The 24418-nt window shown below is 35.3% G+C and overlaps 1 protein-coding gene across 1 annotated transcript in view; it reads right to left on the bottom strand.

The window, feature by feature from the left end:
- GALNTL6 (polypeptide N-acetylgalactosaminyltransferase like 6) overlaps nt 1-24418 on the bottom strand; it is a 1233119-nt gene that overhangs the window by 1207535 nt on the left and 1166 nt on the right. The gene's annotated exons all lie outside the window — the stretch shown is intronic.

The raw sequence follows: 24418 nt of genomic DNA, 5'->3' as shown, positions 1-24418 counted from the left end.
AGCAGAGGTTCCTGAAAGAGAATCCACAAAGTTTCAAGGGTTCTGGAAGGAAAGTTTTTACTAAAACAAGATATGGGTTGCAGTGATTATGAACAAAAGGGCCTTAGTATTTTCTTGAAAAAAGTTCTGATAGTTCTTTCTTAGTAACTTAGTTTTAAGTCAAGATCAAGTAGACTTTTCTACCTGGAATGAATGGGCCCAGGGGAAAATGTCATGATAAAAGAAGGATTCAAGATAGTTTAGAAGAGTACAGATTTTGGGGGGCATGAATTGCAACATGATGAGAAATAATAGAAGAAGCTTGGTTAGAAAATGATACTGTGTCACACAAAAATCTATTGCATTTATTTATTTATTTAGTTTAGCAAAATAAGGAAGCTTTTATTTTTTTTCATTGTGGCTAACTGAACATAATGAAAAAATAAAGTTTAAAAAAAATCTATTGCCTTTATGAGAAAATTCACTTGTGAAAAAAAATCAGAGAAAATATTTGAGTTAGTCTTTTCTCTCATTTAAGCACTCTTCTACCCAAAAAGCACCCCACTCTTCTAAGTAATGTCTACTACAGAGGTCACCGATCCTAACATGCCCCTGCCTTCAGATCACAGCTGTTAGTTGGAAAGACATGGGGCAGGAGATGTGGGGAAGATTTTCTCTAAGGCTTGAAGGGCGATAGTCATAAGACCGATGTGTAGCACCATGGATCCGACTCTGCCAGTGCCAAATGATGGGGTTCCAAGCAGCAAAAGTGTCCGTGGTTCTTTTTCTACATGTATTTGTGTGTGTGTGATTGTGAGATACACAGCCTTTAATTATGGAGCCTAGATCATGAGCCAGTTATACTTCTCTTTAAACATGCTCTTAATGGTCAAGATAAAGTAACTCAATCATAGTGAAAAACAATTAGATACTGCCTATAATAAGGTCAAGATTGTAGTTACCTCCCTCTTAATGAAATTTGTTTGTAATTCTTACAGAATATACTTTGAACCAGCCATCCAGTTATTTTGTGTGCCATGTGGTTAAACAAGAGAGTAAAAGCTTACTGCCATCAAAATAAATATCCCTGGTTGGCACTACTTCAGTAATTTACCTAGCCTAAGGTCATTCTACAGCAGTTTAAATGCGTCATTAATCCACAATCCTCTAAAATACTAAAATACTTAAATAGATTACAATGGAGTAGGATGAGCCTGAAGATAGGAAAAAGCTGTCAAGACATGATACATTTAAATGATGCAAAAAAAAGTCTCTAAGACTCATGAATAAATTATTGCTAAAATGAAAGGCATGATGAAGAGCCTAAAGGACATGATACATCCAGTTTTATTTTGTCCAGAAAGATTAAGAAAATGAATCTTGGGTTTTCACCTTTCTACTTGTGCATTTTCATTCACTTACTTTTAACACCTTAGTAACTTAAATTTTCATGTTCATTTTTATCATATCCTTTTTTTCTTATTCCAATCTTTTTTTATTCTCTTGATTGCTGTCCTTTTATTGCTAGCAATCTGTAGTATACACCAATCACACCTATGTGTGTATTCATGTGTGTGTGTGTTTTGGAAGTGGGGGACATAAATAGGGTTACCATGATTAAAGCTGACATAACTATAAAAAATTAAGGAAGAGGCAGCAAGTTAGAGACACAAATTTATGAAATATAAATCACCAAGGACTTTATTTTCCCTTAAATCAACTGATACCCCCAAAATATCTTATGTCTTGTTTCCAGAAGAACATCTGACCAATCAGTAAGGCAGATTAAAAAAAATCAGAAATTGCAGAATCATATGCAAATTTATGAACAAGCTTAGAAGTTCATTAAAGCATGGAGTCCGAGGAAGCAGATTTTTAAAAGGACTAGAAACATGCAGTATTAAAAGCTCTTCTCCTGACTTCTTCCCTATTATGATAATGTCATGACCGTCAGCCTTGTTCCTTTGTTCCATGTGCCTCCCCACATCCCCAAATCTGCAAGCCTTTCTATTGTTTTATCTGAACTACTACATAAAAAAAATATTCTGAACTTTTATTTCTTATGTTCAAGGTTCATCACTTGTATGGTAGGTCATGGCTTGGGCTGCTATAGACCAGAGTACTCAGTAGAGAGCAGGGACATCTGTGACTGAAGGAAAAAAATGGCTTTAGGTGGTGGAGTGGAACTTGGAGTGCTGATACAGCTCCACCCCAGCCCAGCAGTGAGTCAAATACACAGAAGAAGAGAGTTGAATGGTGGTTGCCAGGGGCTGAGGGCAGAGGGGTAGAGAGTCGCTCTCAAAAGGTATAAAATTTCAGTTATGCAAGATGATTAAGTTGTAGACATCTGCTGTATAATATTGTGCTTATAGTTAACAATGCTGCACTGTACACTTAAAAATTTAAGAGGGTGATCTCACGTGAAGTGTTCTAACCACAACAACAATAAAGCAAATGTGCCTGTGCTTTCCTTACTCCTGTGACACTAGCTGTTGACACTTAACTGTTGACCATCAAATTCTACAGTTCCCTGTAAAGAACTAGGGATCAAGGACATGCATCTGTTCTATGTACATTTCATGTTTCTGGTTTATACTGACAATCTTCCAACCTCGGCCACCACTTCGTTGCCTGGCCTAACTTCTTTACACTTTGTAAAGTCAAAAAATATGAACCAAGAAACCCCACACCTCTTGTTTTGAGGGCGCCTGGGTGGCTCAGTTGTTAAGCGTCTGCCTTCGGCTCAGGTCATGTTCCCAGGGTCCTGGGATCGAGTCCCACATCAGGCTCCCTGCTTGGCGGGAAGTCTGCTTCTCTCTCTCCCACTGCCCCTGCTTGTGTTCCCTCTCTCGCTGTGTCTCTCTCTGTCAAATAAATAAAATCTTAAAAAAAAAAGGAACTCTTGTTTTGAACAGAAATTCATATGCAAAATATTCATGTAATTTTGTCACAAGGAATAAACAGTAAGATATGTTTAACTCAAAAGCCAATATCTACGATGTGCATGGCACTGGTGGAAAGAAAAGGAAAAAAAGAAAAGTGACAATAATATTTTTATTTCAAATGCCTTTGTAGCTTACTTAGAAAGCTAAGTGTGTGTGTATACATATTTGAAGTAAAAACAAGAATGATAAATTTGAAACTTTTTAGCCCACAATAAAAACAAAGAGATAAAAGAGAAGAGGGCTAAGGTATACAGAAAACTCTTAATAAAAAAAGTTATACCAAATGAGCCCAGCATTTATCTTGGAGCTTCAACGAGAAAATAATGTTTTGCTAAATCTCTGAGAGTAATTTCTCAAGGATGATTTGATGGGAGAATTGGGTAAACATTTCTAAATAGAGAATGCAGTACATAATTAATAATATTCTCATGGGCATTTTTTCCTTTACATTATTCTGAAACAATCTTAAACTTCAAAACAGCTGTAAATTCTTCACAAATATATATATTTTTCCCCTGAACCTTTTGATAATAAGTTTGTGATGTGATGTCCTATCACCCTGAATGTTGACATTCTCCTACATAATCACTATACAGCCATCAAAATCAGGACACTAACACTGATTCATTATCATCATTTAAATCTCAGATCCCACCAAATTTCATCAACTGTCTTCCAAAATATCCTTTATAGAAAAATGACCTAGCTTCAGAACCATGCATTGCATTTAGTTATCATGTTTCTTTCCCTTCTTTCAGTGTGGATTTGGTCTCAGACTTTCCTGAAGATTGCAAGCCAGTTATTTTATATGTCACTTTGGGTTTCTCTCTCCTGTTTCATATGACTTATACCTCTTTAGCAAAAACAATATAGAAGTAATACTGTGTCTTTTTCATGGCATCTTATCAGCTTCCCACAATTTCAATTTGCTGGTGATCATTTTAATCAATCACTTACTAATTGTGGTGTCTGCCAATTTCCTCCACTGTAATATCGTTCATTTTTCCTCTTTGTAATTATTACATATTTACTTGTGCAGTTACATCCGTATTCATTTTATATTTGTGTTACAAAACATGAGTTCACATTGATATCTCCAATTCCAACCTGACATCTCAGGATTCACTCTAGTTGTTTTTCCTTTCCACAAGAATTCCTTTAACTTTAGCTTTCCTTTTCCTTAATGTAGTCACTTACTTGATCTATCCCCCTGTATTCAAAAAATCTTCCGTCACCAAACTTCTTCCTGCCCCAACACTCTTGTGCCAATGCCTCCCTCACTTTGCCAAGGTCCTGACATATCAAACCAGGTGGCCCCACGCAGATATGTCCCCCTCATTTGCTTGAGCTCTGACATCCTGCTGAATTAGGCAGACATTCACTCCACCTGCCTGGGTTGCAACAAACATTCATTCCAACCTGCCTGTACTGGGCCACAGCCCTGACTTGGTAGGGCACACCTCTCATGCTGCTGGGGAGCTAACACCCTGTGCCTGGCCTGCACCTCCTCTTGTGAGTATGCGCATCCTTCTCGCGTGGTAGGGTTCCAACAACCCTCTTTGCACACTGCTGCTTTCCTCCACGTCAACGTGGTTGCCCACAGGCCCTGCCAATGTTTCTGGGCCTAAATTGTTTGGGAAGGGAAACAAGAAAGGAAGGGAAGAGAGCTTATTAAGATTTTAAAGAAATAAATAGTTAAGATGTTCTATTTTTGCTCATTTTTTGTTATGATTTAACCTCAGTAAATTTTAAGGATATACTATATAATAAATAATGAGAGTCCCAGAGTGATGTGTTCTAAGTGTGTCGATTTCTGGTTGTATAATAATTTAACTGGCCCTTGTTCCTTGTTCCTTGGATACAGCCTCTAAACCTTCAGGTTTTCACAAGTGATAGGAGTGTCTTTGCTATTCATGGTGAGTCTTGATTATGTTAGCTACGTGACTCATGGGGACCTTAGTTTAAACTAAGATGATTCAAGATGGGTACTGGCCACACCAGATAAACCAAAAATGTGATTTGAATCACACAATATTTGTCTGACATCTGGGGAGGGAAGTGGGGCTGGAGATTAAGTTCAACCTCATGATCTTGGCCTAATGGCCAATGATTCAATCAGTTGTGCCTATATATTGAAAACTCAATGAAACTTCTGGACAGCAAGCTTGGGTGAGTTTCTTTAGTTGACAATATCTGCACATTGTTGTGTCAATAGACTGATGCTTTCTGACTTCATGGGGAGAAGACAACAAAAGTTTCATTTTGGAGACCCTTCTAGACCTCGTACTATTGTATCTCCCTTTAGTTAGTTCTGATCTGTATACTTTGGTACAATAAAACTGTAATCATATCTGTAGCTCTTTCCTGAGTCCTGTGAAACATTCTAGTAAATTATAGACTCTTAGGGGGTAGTAGGTACCCCTGAATTTTTTAGTTAGCTGGTCAGGAGTGAGGTAGCCTGGGGACTCCTGATCTTACAGCTCCAAGTGTCTGAGATGACATCAGTTTTGTGGAGGACTGCGTCCTTAATTTGTGAAGTTTGGCCTATCTCTAGGTAGATGGCATTAGAAGTCATTCCACTAGTAATTTGGATAAACTACAGAATTTGATGAATACACACACACACACACACACACACACACACACAAACACACCTCAGAATATGCTTATCCTACAAATGCTAAACACACCACTTGAAACCAACAGATTAACAAATTTTTAAAATAAACATCTGCATTCAAGACTAGATTGTAGTAGGCTATGAAACCATGGGGAAGCAATAAATATGCATGTTTTTCTCATACAAATTTCCTAACACTGCTCATTTGTATAGTAATTGGTTTTTCAGATTAAGGAGAAATGGTGGAAATCTATGACTTCTAGCAAACTCAACTGAAAGCCATTTTGGAATTAATATGATTTGCAAGTGTCTTTTGGGAACAAAGCTCAGTATATATTTAGGCACTGCCTCTATACAACATGCAGAGTTGCCTTAAAGCAATAACTTTTGGGCGCCTGGGTGGCTCAGTTGGTTACGCGACTGCCTTCTGCTCAGGTCATGGTCCTGGGGTCCTGGGATCGAGTCCCATATCGGGCTCCCTCTGTTCTGCGGGGAGCCTGCTTCTCACTCTGCCTCTGCCTGCCACTCGTCCTGCTTGTGCGCGCTCTCTCTCTCTCTGTCAAATACATAAATAAAATCTTTAAAAAAACAAAAGCAATAACTTTCAATCTTGAGTGCAACTCAGAATTACCTTGGTAATAATAATAAAAAAAAAAAAGCCATTGATACTGTCCTAATCCTGGATACTCTAAATTGACTGATCTGAGGGCCTGAACATTGCTGCCTTTTAAAAGGTTCCCTAGGTGATTCTGATGCACTCACAGGATTGAAAGACAATGCTATACAGAGTAATTTCTATAATTTGTATTTTATAAATACTACCACAGCAAAATTATCCTTTAAAGACTTGCCTATCATCACAGCCTATCTGGTGACTAGCGACTGAATGCTAGGTTCCTTACTTTATTTTGTAGACACCAGATTCATGCTTTAAAAGCATGTAAATAATCCAGGGGGGCCAGAAAAGGAGCAGAAAAGTGGTAAGGACTGGGCAGGCAGACCTGCAAAGAGATGCTAAAGGTCCAGGATAATATGGACCTAATAAGAGAATGTTTAGAACAAACTGGAAGGATAATGAGTTAATAATCTGAAAACTATCAAAAAATGTCTTTAGCTAATTCCTTCAAAATTAGAAAGCTTTTATACTCCAGTCAAGTGATTATGGCACAATTATCCCAGGTTTTCATTTCAACTCAACTTCTCCATGGAATATTAATATCTTCTATATGGAATTTTTATTTAATAAAATATTGGAGTAGTTACTGTTATCACAGGATAACAAATCCTGTCTATATTCTGGCAAATGAATTACACTGACACCATCGTTTATGCTGAAGGTAAAATTTATCTGAATCTCAAATTGTACTTAAAGGCTAAAAGCATAATTTATAAGAGAATCATCAACATATAAATGCACACACATGTATTTATAAGATATCACATAGGTAAATATTAGAAGTATAAGAAGTCTTCCAAATCTCATAGCTCTATAATGTTAAATTATATTTTATATGAAAATATAGTATATTTCTCCATTTTATTCTTAATAATTTACAGAATTTTATAATATTAAAGTCCTGTCCATTATCTCCTTTGACAGCAAAGTATAATGAATGTTAATATATTATTTCTAATTCCAACTAGATAAATGAAAACACAAAAGCATCAAATGCAGGCATTCCTAATAAATGAGTAGTAAATCCTGACTAGTTTATCTATACTAGCATTTCATGAGAAATATAAATGAAAGGAATAAGTTCTTTCTACCTGGACTAGCAATTTAATTCACCATCATCTTAGCCTAACCAATGGCAGATGTAGCAACACAATTCAGTAAATGTTAACTAAGATTTCAGAAAATAAGCAGTGTCTCTATATTGGTATTAAAATGACTAATTTCATGGGTATATCTATGCAACTCAATCAGTGAATAGAGGGAAAATAAAATTTAAATGCATTATAACAAAAAATTAAAAGACTGAAGATCAATTATATTAGATTTCAACTTAAAAAGCTGTAAGAAAGCAGCAGATTAAACTCTAAAAAGACAATATAATAAATCTCAAAAATCAATGAATGGAAAAACATAACAGTGGAAGGACAAAAATAAAGTCACTAGTTGTTTCCTTGAAAGGATATAAAACTTATCTCCTCCATAGCATTCATGATAAAAAGAGAAAGAACACTCAAATTACCATAAAAAAGAAAAGATATTATTAGTAGTAAAGGAAAAAGACATTACAAATATGAGTGACAACCTATACTAATAAATTTGAAGATGAAATTAGGCAGTGAAATAATTTGTGAAAGATCACATCAAAACTAACTCAAAAAGAAATAGAAAATCTAAACAGTTCCATGTATACTGAAGAAATTAATTTAATAATATAAAATATTATTAAAATTTAAACAAAATAGGGGCACCTGCGTGGCTCAGTCAGTTCAGTGTACAACTCTTGATCTCAGCTCAGATCTTGCTTGATCTTAGGGTCTTGAGTTTAAGCCCTGTGTTGGGCTCCACACTGGGCATGGAGCCTACTTAAAAAAAAAAAAAAAATCAAACAAAATAACCTACTTGATCTCCACAAGGCTCCATCAGAGAATTCATCCAAACATATAAGGAAAAAATCAGTTTACAAACATATATAGTAGAAAAATTGCAAACACTCCCTAATTTAATTCATGAAACTAGGGTAATCTTGAGATTACCAATAGCAACATCTAAGAACTGCACTACAAAAATAAAAGAAAGATTATATATCTATTACTTGGGAACATTCTCCCAAAACTCCTTAATAAAATATTAGTAAATCAAACCTAGGAATATTAGGTTAATTCCAAGAATGTATGACTAGTATAATATCTAAAAATCAATCAGTCTAATTTATCACAAGAACAAGAAAAAAATGAAAATAACCACAACATCTTCTAAAAGATACATAGAGGGCATTTCACAGAATTCAACATTTCCTTATGAAAAATGAGTTAGTAACAAAGAAATTTTATTTTTATATTGAATAGTGCAATACTGAAACCCCATTTCTTAAAATCAGAAATTATACCTGGACGTGTACCATACTATTATGCTATTACTATTCAAAATTATAAAATTATACTGGAGTCCTAGCCATTAAATATATCTATACATTAAATGTATCAAAATATAAGTATATATTTTAATATATATGTATGTTTACATATATTCACTTTATTTTTTTATTTTTTTAGGATTTTATTTATTTATTCATGAAGGCAGAGAGACAGAGGCAGAGGGAGAAGCAGACTCTCTGCAGAGCAGAGAACCTGATGCAGGACTCAGTCCCAGGACCCTGAGATCATGACCTGAGCCCAAGGCAGACGCTTAACCGACTGAGCCACCCAGGTGTCCCATACATACATTCATTTTAAATAGCAATTTTTTTTAAAAAAAATTTATTAGATTTTTTTAAAGATTTTATTTATTTGACAGAGAGAGAGACAGCAAGAGCAGAAACACAAGCAAGGGGAGCAGGAGAGGGAGAAGCAGGTTTCCTGGCGAGCAGGGAGCCCAATGCCAGTCTCGATCCCAGGACCCTGGAATCACAACCTGAAGGCAGATGCTTAACCGACTGAGCCACCCAGGTACCCCTCTGCACATCTTTTTAAAGCTGAATACACCTTGGTAACACTTCTTATATTGAAAATCATTTTAATACACTATTGAGATGACCACAAAAGCAACTGAAATGAAAGAAGTTCAAAGTTAGGTGACCAGTAGATAGAAATGTTAGAATGAGCTCAAAAATCCAAAGCTGACCATCATACTAGTACAAAGAAGAGGAAATATAATTAATGTGCTTGAAGTAATTTAGCATCATGAAGAGCTTTGTGGAACCATCTCATCAAACACAATGCTATGTAATTATCAGAACAGTAAGAGATTTCCCCCAAGACACTGCATTAAATATGCCTCTACCAAATAAACCCTGTCATATCTTTTCTAGCTCTTAGAATTTTTTCCTAATCTCATTCATAAGTTTTACCCTTGAATTTTCTCCCTTTCTCTCCCTGCTTCCACATCCCCACTAGACAACTGCTGATTAAAATGGACACAGGTAAATCAAGGTAGATTTTTTTCAAAAGAAGGGGGGGGTTGTTAAAATGAGGACCTGTGTTAGCTAATAGCAGGCTTAAGGTCTGAAGCATTCAAATTAAAACAAACCCCTTGAAATCTGTCAAACTGCATTTCCAAAATGACTTTTTTATTATTTTTTTGAAGATTTTTATTTATTTATTTGACAGAGAGAGACACAGTGAGAGGGAACACAAGCAGGGGGAGTGGGAGAGGGAGGAGCAGGCTTCCCGCTGAGCAAGGAGCCTGATGTGGGGATTGATCCCAGAACCCTGGGATCATGACCTGAGCCAAAGGCAGATGCTTAATGACTGAGCCACCCAGGCGCCCCCAAAATGACTTTTTTAAATGAAGTGGGCTGCTTAGTGTTCTCTTGTAGGTTGTAATAATTAACTCGACTACAACCTTTTTTATTTATTTTTTTAAGATGTTATTTATTTATTTGTCAGAGAGAGAGAGAAAGAGGACAAGCAGAGAGAACAGCAAATAGAGGGAGAAGCAAGTCCCCCACTGAGCAAGGAGCCCCATGTGGGACTTGATCCCAGGACCCTGGGATCATGACCTGGGCCGAAGGCAGACACTTAACTGACTGAGCCACCCAGGTGTCCCTACAAGCTTTTTTATAAATCAGTAAAATTTTTAAATAAAGTCTTCCTAAATTGTCACAGCTGTTTTTTTAATGTAGATACACCTTGTGCCTAAACATTTTATAAGTGTAAGTTATACTACAGATGTTGTTGTAATTACAGGAAGAATACACTCAATGATTATACGCTGTTCTTTATCTTGCTGGCTTGTTCGAAGGTCACTCTCCTTTCATTAAAGTTACTGGAGCCATCCACAGCTTCTATAGCATCTCAGATGTGTACAAGTTTGATGAAATCTCATTGTGACTTGCAGTATCAGGATCAGTCAAGCCTTGACATAACAGCATATTTAGTCAGAGAGAGACTGATAGAACAAACACATCCAAATGGAACCTTAATTCATGAGGATGACAACAGTTTAACTTTTTTATATTCACAGTTGTTTGATAATACATATATGGTATTTAAGCATACACAATGGGTTGTGCATACTCTAGTTTTTGTATAAATATAGTTCAGCTCATGTAAGTTCAATATATAGAAAACAACTCATATCTATCATCCTTAATTCTTTCAAGAAATATTTACTGAATGCCTAATTTGTGGTCAGTACTAGGCACTGGCATTAAAAAGTGGAAAAAGACAATTTCTAACTGGATTAGTTTCCCGGGGCTGCTGTAACAAATCACCACAAGTTAGGTGACTTCAAACAACAAAAAATTACTCTCTCACTGTTCTGGAGGCCAGAAATTCCAAATCAAGATGTTGGCAGGGCTGCATTACCTCTGGAGGCTCCATTCGTTGCCTCTTCCAGCTGCTTGGCTTATTCTGCATCAGTCCAATCTCTGCCTCCACCTTCACACTGCATCTCCCTCTTCTGTCTGTGTCTTCTTTCCTTCTGTGCATCAAATCCCACGAGTTGTGGGTCTTTTTTTAAGGATGCTTATTGCTGGATTTAGGGCACAGCAGGATAATACAGAATGATCTCTGCAGCTCAAGATCCTTAAATTCATTACATCTGTAAGATTCTTTTTCCAAATAAAGTAACATTCACAAGTTCAGTGGATTAGTACACGGATGAACTTTTTGTGGGGGGGGGGAGTGCATCAGTCGACCTACTACTGAGTTTAAGGAACCTTAAATAGGTAGTTAATACACAGACTGTTAAGTTTCATTCTAAGGGCAGAAAAAGAAAGTTTTTCTTAGGGAACAGGTAAGGTACCAAACCCAAGCATGAGAGATCAGAGCAAGTTTCCCAGAAAGAGCTTGAAGAAAAGTAGAAATTACTCAGGTAAGACTGAAGATAAAATATCGGCAAATTCCTGGAAGAGAAAGAACATGATATTCTAAGGAACCTAAAAGAAGTCCAAAGTGGTTGGAGCCTGGGTAGTCTTGGCAGTAAAATAGTGACCAGTTGGGTTCACCAAGGAGTGCTTAATACAGGGAAGCCATATTAAAGAATTTGAACTTTAATCCAAAGATTCGGGAAGCTAGTGAATAGACTGACAAATGGCCATGGCCTGTTCAGTTACACACTTTGGATAAACAACTCTCTGCTGTGAGTGTGGACTGGAGGACAAGGCTGGAGGGAGGAGTATTAAGTTGAGGGTCTTTTCCAGAAATCCAGTGAAGTGTTTATGCTGGTCCCAGCTAGGGCAGTGGCAAGGGGCATCAAGAGATGTGGATGAGTGCAAAAGAGATGTTCTAGGTAGAACTGCTAATGCTTATCAATCAACTGAATTTGAGAGTAAACATAATGAAGGTACCAACCATAATGAACACCTGGATAAATGATGGTGTACTTATTTAGGTAAGAGACACAAAGGGAGAACCACTGCAGAGAATGGAAGAGAAAAACAGATTTCATTGCAGCATTTAAGGTTTAAAATATGTTTCTAGATTTTAGTGGTGTGTGGATCACGTGTTCAGAGGGAAATTCGGATTAGACATAATGATCTGGGAGTCATCAACTTAAATTTGAGAGTTCAAATTACGAGGGGCTGGATGAATTGCCCCTTCCCCCAAGCCCCTCTCCCGAGAATGCAGAGAAGATGTCATTGCAGAGACCCTAAAGAAAATAACATTTTAAGCAAAAGGACCGAAGTAGGTGTCCATGAAGACACTGTAAACGTGTTTGTGCATGCATGGTGGTTGGGATGGGCCGTGGAGATAGAATTAAAATAGGAGTTCACACAGCAAAGGCTAAAGTAAAGAATCAGTGCACATTTCCCTATTCAGCCTTCTTGCTCGTTTCCCAAAGCTGCCGTTCCAGCCTCTTCCCTCTTTAAGTCTCCCACTCTGCCACCTCTTCTCCTCAGATAAAGAAGACTGTTTCAGGTAAGAGAGTTTAGTTAAATTCTATCAAGTAGTATGACTAATGAGAAGTGCTTTTGGAATTAACTACAAAGAAATTTCCAGTGACACTGCTGAAAGGAGCTAATGCAGCAGCCTGAGGTACACAGAAGCAGAAAATCAGGAAGTAGATGCATCAGGTCTGGTTGTTAAGAGGAGAAAGACAGGACAGTACTAAGAGGGTGTGTGACACAGAGTGACATTTCGCTTTACTCTTGCTCCCCGTACTCCTCCAAAAGTGGGAGAAATCTGAGCAAGTTCAAATATTGACGTGAAGGATGGATCAGAGAGGAAGAGACTGAGAATAAGTGAAATGAGAAAGAATCAATGTGAAATTCCTAAGACAACATTGCGGTCTACAGTCTGGAGAGAAGGTCCCTATGTATCCTAAAGCTAGGGACATTTTTCCACAGTCACATGAGGCAAAGAGAGAACTGAGAAATAAACGCGGATACTTTTTCTGATTTTACGGTATGAAGTCTTGGCTCTCCCAGTAGGAAAACACTATGCTGTCAGTGAAGAATGAGGCCCGGCTCTCCACTGAGCATGATAAGAGAAGGGGTGGCAAGGGAGATTTGAGGCGACAAGAGAAGGGTGGAGAAAGCAGCTTTAGAAAATGGGAGAAAGTGCTGAGTGGGAAAGCACGGAGAGATTCTTTACTAGTAGTTTTGGCTTCATTGTGCCAGTTTTTATTTTTAACTTACACAAGATCGTTTCTCTTGAGGTGACACAACTAAACAATATTTACCTTCTGATGGCACAGTCTGAAATAAGGTGTCAGCTCCCAGTATTACAAACAAAACAATAGCCACATAGATCAACAGCAAAAGCCTTGAGCTAAAGAAATATTTCTCACATCATACACATTTCAATAATTGAAAATCCAGTTAGGTTCAACAGAACCTTTTTTTTTTCTTAAATATAATGCAAAAGACTTAAGTCTTTAGAGTTCAAAGTCTTTCATCCATTCATAGGACCAATAATTGATCAAATCAATTCCCATTTGAAATGTTTCTTTAGGAAAATTTAAAGGAAAAAGGGGAGGAGAGTGGGCTCTGAGCAGAAACAAGGATGGAAGAGGGGGGCAAAGTGATAAAGTAGTTTGTATTTCTACCCTCCCTTGAATAGTATCCCCTTGGCCTCTCTGATGCCTATCTTTCCCTCCATATTTCATATATTAGGACACAAGAAAGAAAGAAAAAAATGGAAGTTTCCATTGAAGTTAAGAGGGGAAAGAATCCTACTATATAGTTGTTAATCTGACACTCTTCTGTTAGGCTACCTTAAAAAATGATAAGATTCACTCAGCTAGCGAATGAAAACATTTTCACCTCCCCTTACCACCTAATTTTCTACAGTTTTCCATTCCTCTGTCTTTCCAGCCTGTTCTTTTCTCCGAAGCACTAGGAGTGAGAGAGCACTTCCTTTGTCAAGCTCTCTACTCCAGTCTCAAACAGCATCATTTGGAAGCAACCAGAACAATAACGTTAAAATTCAAGTTATATAAAATAATAAAATAAAATATTCAACCCTGAAGACATTTTTAGATAATCTTTTTTAGAAGTTCAGACTCAATGACATAATTTATAAGACAGCTTTTATCCCTTGAGGACAAAATTCACATTGAAAAATCAACACCATGTGGAGAGAACAGCACAAAAAATATGAGGGGAAAGGTCACCGTAACAGCACTGATGCTGACTGCATATGCTGGGAAGAACTAAACTCTCTGTTAAAATCCAGTTCGCTCTCACAGGTAGGGCTATGAGAGTCCTTGGTTCAAGTTACAAAAAACTTTTGAACTAGTAAGTGCTATTTTATTCCATATAGGCTACTAACAGTAAATAAATACATTTTAAAAATTAAAGAAAAAGAAGTTAAAGATGCTTCTTTGAACATTTTTTAAAGTCTTATAAGAATGCAAATTTGTGGGGCACCTGGGTGGCTCAGTCCATTGAGTGCCCAACTCTAGATTTCAGCTCAGGTCATGATCTCAGGGTCTTGAGATGGAGTCCCACATTGGTTCCATACTCAGCAGGGAGTCTGGTTGAAGAATCTCTCCCTCTGCCCCTCCCTACCTCACTCGCGCACATGCGTGTGCTCTCTCTCAAGTAAATAAATATTTAAAAAAGAAGAATGAAAATGTTTTTTATAAACCCTCATGATGGGTCTATGAAAGAAATGGTATAGGAACATACTTTTCCTTTTTTATCCAATCTCAATTCTCTAGAATTCTAACAGATAATAATAGCTAACACTTTAAAATTGCTTGCTATGTTTTCCAAACATTTTATGAACATTAGTCTATTTAACCCACACAGTGATTCAACCAAGTAGGCACTGTTTTTTATACCCATCTTATAAATGGAAAATCTAAGACACAGAAAAGATAAGCAGCTTGTCCAAAGTGACACAGGTAGCAAATACTAGAGCTGGAACTGAAACCATGCAGCCTGGCTCTGGTATCCAAACCCTTAACCACTATGCATATTTTGTTTCATAGTTGAATTAATATGTAACTCTATGGTCCAGAATATCCAATGTATTTACATTATATGGGGTAAATTATAGATAGTCCAACACTTCAATATTGGTAGAATAATCACTGTAATATCTTAACAAATTTTTGGAAAAAAAAAGTCTCTTCACTTTTGCAATACAGGATAGTAATCTTCCATCTACCATGGATTTGCTGTGACTATTTAAGAACAGCTCAATATGGTGTCTGGCACATAGTAAGAAACTATAAATAAATGCTAATATATTGCCTTTAATTATTACTTTTACTCTTATTGTTTTTAGCATAATGACTTTATTATTTTTATTATTCATATATTATCTTGGGATTCCTGGCAAATTAATACTACCATCTCTTTATCTCTGTAATTAATATTTACAGGGAAGGGTCACTTCCCTCATTCTACTACCTATACATAACAATTGCTTTTTTCCTTTGCTCTGCATATCTGTTCATTGTCTGCATTTATTTCAACAGATACACTGCTGTCTTACTGACCAGGTGGCGGCATGGTTTCTTGACATCCCCATTCTGTATTATAGACTTCAATCTTTATTATAGGATTTTATATACTATGATAAACATCTAATTACCTATCTATCTAGATATTATAGATATCTATCTATATTATATGGTTTCACACTTTGCAGAACATTTCACAAATGTTCAATTATCTCTCCAAATTAGTAAGATAATTGCATAAGAAAAATCTCAGACCTCTCTGCCAAACTATAACAAGCACAGGCTCTGTATTTACCTTTCAGATCGTAACAACCTTTTCTGCTTTTTTTCATCTACTTTCATTTTCCTTGGGGACTAGCCTTCACGCATTAGCCTTCTTTTGGCTTCTCTCGTCTCCTACCAACCAGGACCCCACATTCAGCTGTTTATATCAGTGCTAGCCCCACCATTACTTGTTATTTATCTTATAAGATATTTTAGTTGTATGTTTAGTCTTACCATTTAACCATTTACAATTTTGTTTATACCTCTACGACTGTGTGTAACTTCAATCAAGAACGTATCAGAGACAAATTATCAAACCCAGTCACTTTTTCAAAGTTCTCACTTGCCTTAAACTATGTAGCTGTTAACACTGTTCATCATTTTTTTTCTTTTTTATGAATCCACAGTGCAGAGACTCAAAGTTTGTCTTTGTACCTTACTTAACTGTGAATTGAGTTATTCAGAAGAACCCATCTCAATGAATTGTTGGAGGATTAAAACAGTAATTGTGCAGAAAGCACTTAGGGTCACATAAATATCACACAATAACTGACATTTTCTCTACTTCTTCTAAACTGTAAATAATTAGAACATGTATTTCTTATGAAACAATTTAATCCATCCCTATATTATGGGTGTGTGCATGCCTTCTCTTAATGAGCAGACTGTAGGCTAATTGAAAACAGATTTATCTCTTAATCACTTATTTGCCACAGGGTGTAGCACAGTATTGTATGGTACACATAGCCAATAAACATCTATATTAGCAATAATAAAGAAATTAATAGTGATGTTTCATATATTTTATTATATCTTTACTGGGTTTGCCCAATATTAAGCTTATTCACTACCTTCAGTGAATTTTCTAAAAACTGAGAAAAAGGTAGCAATGCTATTTGTTTAACGCTTCCCTTAATTGAGTATTTACCATGCACCAGGCAATTTACATATATTAATCCAATTAGTTCTCTTTGCTACCCTTTTATGAGAGAATACTGGTGTTAACATATGAAGATCTGAGGTTCAAAGATGTTAAGTGACTTGCCCAAGATGATATATTTTGGTAAGTGTTGAGCCCAATGTCGGAACCTGAAGTATCTGCCCTTCCCTCAGCCTAATCCCAATACTGTCTAATTCTGATAAGAAGATGCAGCTCAACATTCTCCCCCTAAAAGAATGAAGCCCTGTCTAATGAGTCCAGAGACCATACCATTCTCTCTCTTTTCTAAAGGTCCATGATACACACAGAAAATTCTACCATTCAGTGCTTGTTTTTGTTTGTTTGTTTGTTTCATGAATAACAATTTTACCTCACCAATTCATTATTTAGAAAATTAAGAACGGGCACATGCAATATGCTTTTCGTGTATCCCCTAACTCCACTGAAGGGAATAGTAACTCTGTAAAGCAGCTTCGTGATTTTAATAGTTCCTATTCTGCTTTTTAACTTTTTTTCTTCAAAATAATCAATCTCTCTCATGACCAAGATTTAAACAACAAAAGTAGTTCTCAGATTCTTGTTTGTAATTAATGTAGCAAAAAAAAAAAATGCCTATATGTGAGGCATGGGCTTTATTTGTTATGGGAAATGAAAGTGGTCACTACAAAGAAGCATTACTTTTTAAAAAATCTCTTCTATTAAAAGCTTCATTTTTTAATAACTTTGAATGCAATATACCAAAAAAATCATTTTTTGCAATAAATGATTAGATGAAAAATAAAATTAACGACCTGTCCTTAAGCATTGGACCAAAAAATTACAAAGAAAAAGTCATTTCATTTTCTAGACCCTATTTACTTGTTTATTGAAAAGTCCCTCCCTTCCAGATTTAACACATCAATGACAGTCCTCTACCATATTCACTGTTGTGCTGTGCTCTCTTGACACAGCCTTGCAAAAAGAAACCATCTGTAAATATTTATTAAACAAACACTAATTTCCTCGTTAAAGCCAATGATTGCTTATAAATGCTTATACCATAATAACAATCTATATTCATTAACCCTTATTATATGCTGTTCAAGATACTAAGCATTTAGTCCTTACTGTAACATTACAAGAAAAGTATTATCATCCCCATTTGACTTAAGAGAAAACTGATTTAGGGAAGATCAATGACTTGCTAAATGTCACAAAGTGTTAAGTGCAGGATCCAGAATTTGAACCCTGATAATTTGGTTCCAAGAGCCTACATTCTTACATACTAAAAGAGAACAAAACAGAATGGAAATTCTGATATTTCTCTTATAATTAAGTTCAACTGGATTCTTTTGCTGAGGAGACATATCAAAAATAAAGAAAAAGGGAAGCCCCACTCACTCAGACATGGGTGGCAGCCCTCACAATGTGGTCATTTTTATTATGATAAAATAGTTCACAATGATTTATAATAAAATTCCCTGTCTCTTGCTTTCTAGACTTCAAATACTGAAAATAACATTCCATGAGTAACTGAGCAATAAATTTAAAATTAGCCTTCTCAGCCCTCATTGAGACACTACCACTCCCTGCAAAAGAGAGCTGATAGCCACCACCACATTGATGGCAACCATAACTGCACTGATTCTATTACCAGAAAACAAACGAATCACCCTATTTATAATCTGTGCAAGGCTAACAGGCTAAATCCTTGCTATGAGTCTCACACTTGCTAAATAGATGTAAGTACTTCTAGAGACAGATGCATCTTCTTTCTCTCTCTCCATACTTTCCTAGAGTTATACTGGTAACATTTAAATGATGCTTCAGACTCAGTTGACTAACAGCCTCTTGTGGATTCAAAAAAATGGAAAAAGCATAAAGTTATAAAAGTAAAAAAAATTGTACAAAATGAAACAGTTGGATGGATTTTTTCTTTATAAGTGAGAACATGCATGTGGATGTATGTATGTGTGTTGTTAAATGAATACGTGAAACGAATACTTTGACAGTACTGCTAATCCAGTCTACACTTTTCCCCATTGAAGAAAAACATTCAGGCAATTTGCCCTTAACCCTAAATATACCTTTCTGGCCACCTAGTTAGAGTTCGGTAGTAACAGACACCAGCATATCAGTGAGGAACAATGGTGGTAATTGTGTTCTTGAATGTTTGTGGATGCCCTATCTCTTCTTTTCAACCTTTAAATAAACCCAGTATATATATACACACACACACACACACACACATATGTGTGTGTGTGTGTGTGTGTGTGTATTCCTGCCTGTCTAAATATAAATTGTCAGTGGCACAAACATTTTTTATTTGTTCTTTTTTGTTGTCCATTCAAGCATTACAACTACATTTTGAGAGAATTCAGGAATTGTTAGCTTTATGGTGTGACAGGTGGAGGTCATATGGAGAGCGAGTATCTAGTTTATGAGTGTGTCTTTACTTTTACTATCATCCTGAGAACCTCCTATTTCTTGGTACATTTGGACATTTGATTCTATAATGGTACTTTGTCAACACATGTAAATGTGAAGGAAAGAGAAGAACGATGTGGTCATGTCAGATGGTTTTAAGAATGGAAGTATCCAGTGCTCACCTCTTCATCATAAGCAAGCCAAGCAAATGAGAAATGAGTGACTGCTGAGACAAAGCACAACCACATCTGATTCTATATCCCACTTACACTGCCTAACTTCTTTTCCTCATTTAATTTGTATCCCCTCCTTTAAGGTTATTCTTGATGTATCTTAGCTGACTTTCACCGAACAAAAGTGTTACCAGGGGAGACAGAGTTGCAAACTTCCCTAAAGGCTATCATGGCTACTCCAGACAAAACTTAAAAAACAAAACAAAACAAAAAGTCTTCAATTCTCTTCTCTATACCACTTAAAGCACCCAACCAAACTTCCTTACCCTTTTCCCTACATATTCCAGTCTTGACTTGGTTTCTTTTATAGATTAATATATATATATATATATATATATATATATATAGGAGGTTAATTGGTTCAGCACAGCTTATCCAACACAGCAATGAACAGGAGAAAAACCTATCTAATTTTTTTTACCGGATTGTGAACAGAAGACTGTGTTTCACACAGTCTCCCAGGAGGCAAGGTGATGAACTAATCATGTTGTGATCTACGAGGTCACAGCAAATAATTAAGACACTTGTTACAGTGGTCTGTGTGGTGCGATCCTGTAGCAAGTCAGAATGGATTTTCCATAAATTCAAGAAAAGGTCCTTTAAAATCCTAATTTAAAACCTACATTTTAGCTAATTAAGAACAGTATGGCTCAAACTAATGCATCATTTCACATCTAGTGTATTGATAATCCTGAGTGCAGAAAGAGAGACAACCTTATTTTTTTTCTCCTGTCCTTAGCTCTTCCAATATCTAAGGTGTTTGCTGGAAAAGAAACACAGACACACTCTATTGCTTTAGTGATCAGCACTACAAAGAAAAGCATAAGACAGCTTGCATATACTCAGTACCAATTATCTGACATCTTCACATCATAAAACAGGTTTAAAATGCCACAGGGGAAAATGTTCTTAGCCAAAAGAAAGAATCCCCCCAAAGTGTGGTTAACGTTTAGAAGAGTTGGTCAAAGATGCTGAGAAATCTTTCAGAAGAGGTTTTTTTTTTTTTTTTTTTTTTTTTTTAATGAAGGTGAAGCCCCACATCTGTCATATACAACTTACATATGGATCTGACTAAAAACAAAATATTACAACACAATACTTTCCATACCCAAGATGTAATCTCAGGACTTTATGTACCTTATGTGGCAGTGATGATTAGCACCTATTTCATCAATCAAACTTCCTAAGTACAAAGAAATAAGAAGGTACTACAATTTAAAAGTGACATGAGTATCTAGTTTTGGGTTTTTAATGTGGTAAAAAAAATCCAGGCCAAACTAAGTTTCTAAAATCATTCTGAATAATTGTGAAAATGTCTGATTTAAAATTCTGGAAATTTGACTCTAGTTCTTTCATTTCAAAAAATGATTTGCAAAAATATTGCAAGATCTTCTTCATATTCTGAATATTCTTGTATTATTTCTGCAAGTCATATTATTTGCAATTTAGTTGCCAAAACTACAGCTACTTTTTTTATTAAGGTTTTCAATGTATTTAGGAAATCAAAGTGTTTTGGGGGTAGTTTTTATTTACCTATTCTTGTGTGAATAATTAGGAAGAAAGGTATAATAATGCTGAGTGAAGTCATTTTGCTCTAAAATATTGTTTTGTTCTAATTATCATCCTAATGCTTGTTTAATTAAGATCTAAATATATAACTTTAATTTAAATGCAGCTGAAAGCAGAGAATAGCAATTCAAATTTTAAGAGAAAAATGAGAAGAATTATTACACAATAATCATACAGTAATCATTCTCAGCTAAATATCATAATCATTATCAATAGATTATTTTATAATACATGTATATATTTCTAAACAAAACAAAGGGGATAATTATACCATCCCCAAAACAGCAAAAAAGTGACAAAATTAATTCAACTGAAAATAATATATGACAATTATGATTGATAACATATAAACCAAAACTATAAAATATCTTCAAATTTTTCTAAAACATTAAAAATCTCAAAAGCTTAAAAATTATTTTAGTAAATGGATTCCAACTTTGCAGAGCCCAAACAATAAAATACACACTTTAATTATTGCATTATTAAATTTGTTCAATCCCCTTTGGTTGTGTGAGAGAAAAGAAAAAAAAAACTTTTAGATGAATAATTTGGGAATTTTTTTTCTTTTCTGCATCATAAATGGGTAAATATTATAATATGGGAATTGTCATAAAAAATTATTCTTTATGTGAAATGACAATAAATACAATTAACTTGTAATATTATAAAAATGAGAAAAAATGTGCAAAATACTAAACACCATGAAAATTAACATATAGTTTCTATCAGTGTCTTCTGTTTATCCTCACTTTGTTTCAGATTATATAATACTGTTTATACTGAATAATGGATAGACAAACTATTAGTGATGTACTCTGATAAAATACAAATTAGGAGAATTTAAAGAGTATTAGCCATTCTATGATTTTGAATCTCCATAAATTAAAGTATTTCCCTACAGCCCATTGTAATAATTAAACTATTTAAAATGGTGAAGGTTTTCAATTCCTGTGACCACCACCACATCACACATGCTGTTTTACACATAACTGCTGTAAAAATAGACCGCTCATATGGGCACGTGACTTGTTTTGAATAGCTTCAGTACTTAAGGCTGTCAGTGCCTCAATCAGCACATTATCCTTACCCTCACGATTTTACAACTTAGTGATAAATATAGTAAAAGATGGCTTTTGAAGAACATTTTAGCAATTAACCATGAAATAGTCTTTTTAGAACAAACTGCTAAATTTAAATAACACATTACCCAGTAGTCAAATTGCATGCTTCAATTGGAAACCTGTGTGTTTAGCTGACTTACTAACATTGATTTACAGATACATTAGCAAACTATTATATCACAATATTGAGCATATTTAATTCATCACTGAAAGTCACTTTTTATTTGGTCAAGTGTGTGTATATATGTATATATATATATATATATACACACACACACACATACATATATGATTTAACTCTTACTTATCCTATACTTGTATAATGTCAACTATCTTAATTATCTTTCCAATTATATTTAACAGTGGAATAAAACCCATAAAAGCTTATCTTTTCCTGTTTTACAATGAATTCTATCTTTCGGTAAGTGACAATTTCTACCTTTTTAACTTTATTTTGTTTCTGTAAGAATTAGTTTTAAAACTATTATTTAGGTTAAAAACTACTAAAGTATGTGATCGACATTCATTTTATGGCATATTACTGCCCGACTTTACTCTTGGTTTCAAAACTGTTACATAGGATTATTAAACTGGAATGTCACAAGATCTCCATCAGTTATTTTTTTTTAAAGATTTTATTTATTTGAGAGAGAGAGAATGACAGATAGAAAGCACGAGAGGGAAGAGGGTCAGAGGGAGAAGCAGACTCCCCGCTGAGCAGGGAGCCCGATGTGGGACTCGATCCCTGGACTCCAGGATCATGACCTGAGCCGAAGGCAGTCACTTAACCAACTGAGCCACCCAGGCGCCCTCCATCAGTTATTTACTCAACAGTGTATGAAACTTTGAGAAACATCTCCTTCTCTTGCCACCTAATATTAGGTAATTTATTACCTAATATTAAGTATCATTGCTACTACAAAAGAACCAGAACAAGGAAACTCTTTTGGAGATTACAGTAAGTCAGAGAGTTGATCTGCCATATTTCAATTTTTAATGCCGTTATACAAACAAATTTCTCATTAAGAGTCAAAATCAATAAGAGTCAGTGTGAAAGGTGTAAAGATCTCATTAATAAGATTAATTAGTGTTCTATGTTAGCTATACAACAAATACTTCAGATGGTTATGGTTAACTGAATTAACAAAACTCAAGGAAAAGTTATTTTGCTTTTGTTCATTTAACTATTTTGAAATAGAAATTTTACATAATAACATTAGTATTAACTACTAATGTTAACAAAATTTTATTTCTTAACAAGGGTGGAGAAATGAGTGATCTAAATAGGAAAAAAAGTTTCACATTCAAAGTGCCCATCTTCCTTTTTTTCCCTGGAATGACAAAACAATATACTTCAAATCAAAGTTATATCCCTATTAGAAAGGATGGTAGAGATCAACAACTAAATAAAAACATGTCAACATTTTTCCTCAAAATTCCAATCCATCAAAAATCCATAAGCGACTAGTTATCTTTAAAGTTTACAGACTGGTAACCATCACTTCTCAAAATGAAAAAGCAGATTACCTCCATGTATTTCACATGTATACCACTCACTGTATAAAGAGATTAAACTTTGTTAAGTATAAGAACAAATATTTAATTACCTTTGATATATATTCCTGTTGTCCACAAATGGACTTTTATTTAAACACATAATATGTGTGGAAGGTACACGGTGTACATGGGTGATGACCCTTGAAATTAAGAATATTAATATTCTGAGGTGATGCACAGGACTATTTAAAAAATAAGTGTTACATCAGTATCACAAAGAAGACTGCATTCTATTGTTAAAAGTTTAATTACAGAAGCTGTTTTACCTATTAATAAACAAGAAATTCAACAATATTACTTCTCATCAACACTTCGTGAAGGACTTTTTGCATTATTACTAGGAAAGCGTTATTTCGATCTATGTTAGGTCATGAGTGTTGCACATACTAACAGATTGCGTATACGTGAAAACAAAACATACCACACTACGCAGTGTTTCAAATATGAAGGAAATCTTTTAGCAACAAACTATTATCACCAGATTGTGAAACTGAACAGACATCCTTGATAACTCTGCCTGCCTGTATACCCCACCACACCACCTTAGCAACAGGAGAGAAAAAACAGAGACTTTAAGTTTCCACAGAGTAAAAAGCTGTTGCTAAGCAAAAATTACAAGCAAAAATATAGAAAGCTGTGGCTTGTTTTTTGAGAACTACTTCACAAGTTTAATGATTTAATTGGTCCAGTTCACTTTAACGTAGATACCCAAACCGGATGAAAAGCAAAAACAAATCCCCGTGACTGAACTTGC

This window comes from Callorhinus ursinus, unplaced genomic scaffold (genome assembly GCF_003265705.2).
Source record: "Callorhinus ursinus isolate GAN/ISIS: 27379988/994484 unplaced genomic scaffold, GSC_fseal_2.0 scaffold4, whole genome shotgun sequence".
Taxonomy (NCBI): domain Eukaryota; kingdom Metazoa; phylum Chordata; class Mammalia; order Carnivora; family Otariidae; genus Callorhinus; species Callorhinus ursinus.
The sequence above is the reverse complement of the archived record's forward strand: the minus strand, read 5'-3'. Positions and strand labels throughout refer to the sequence as shown.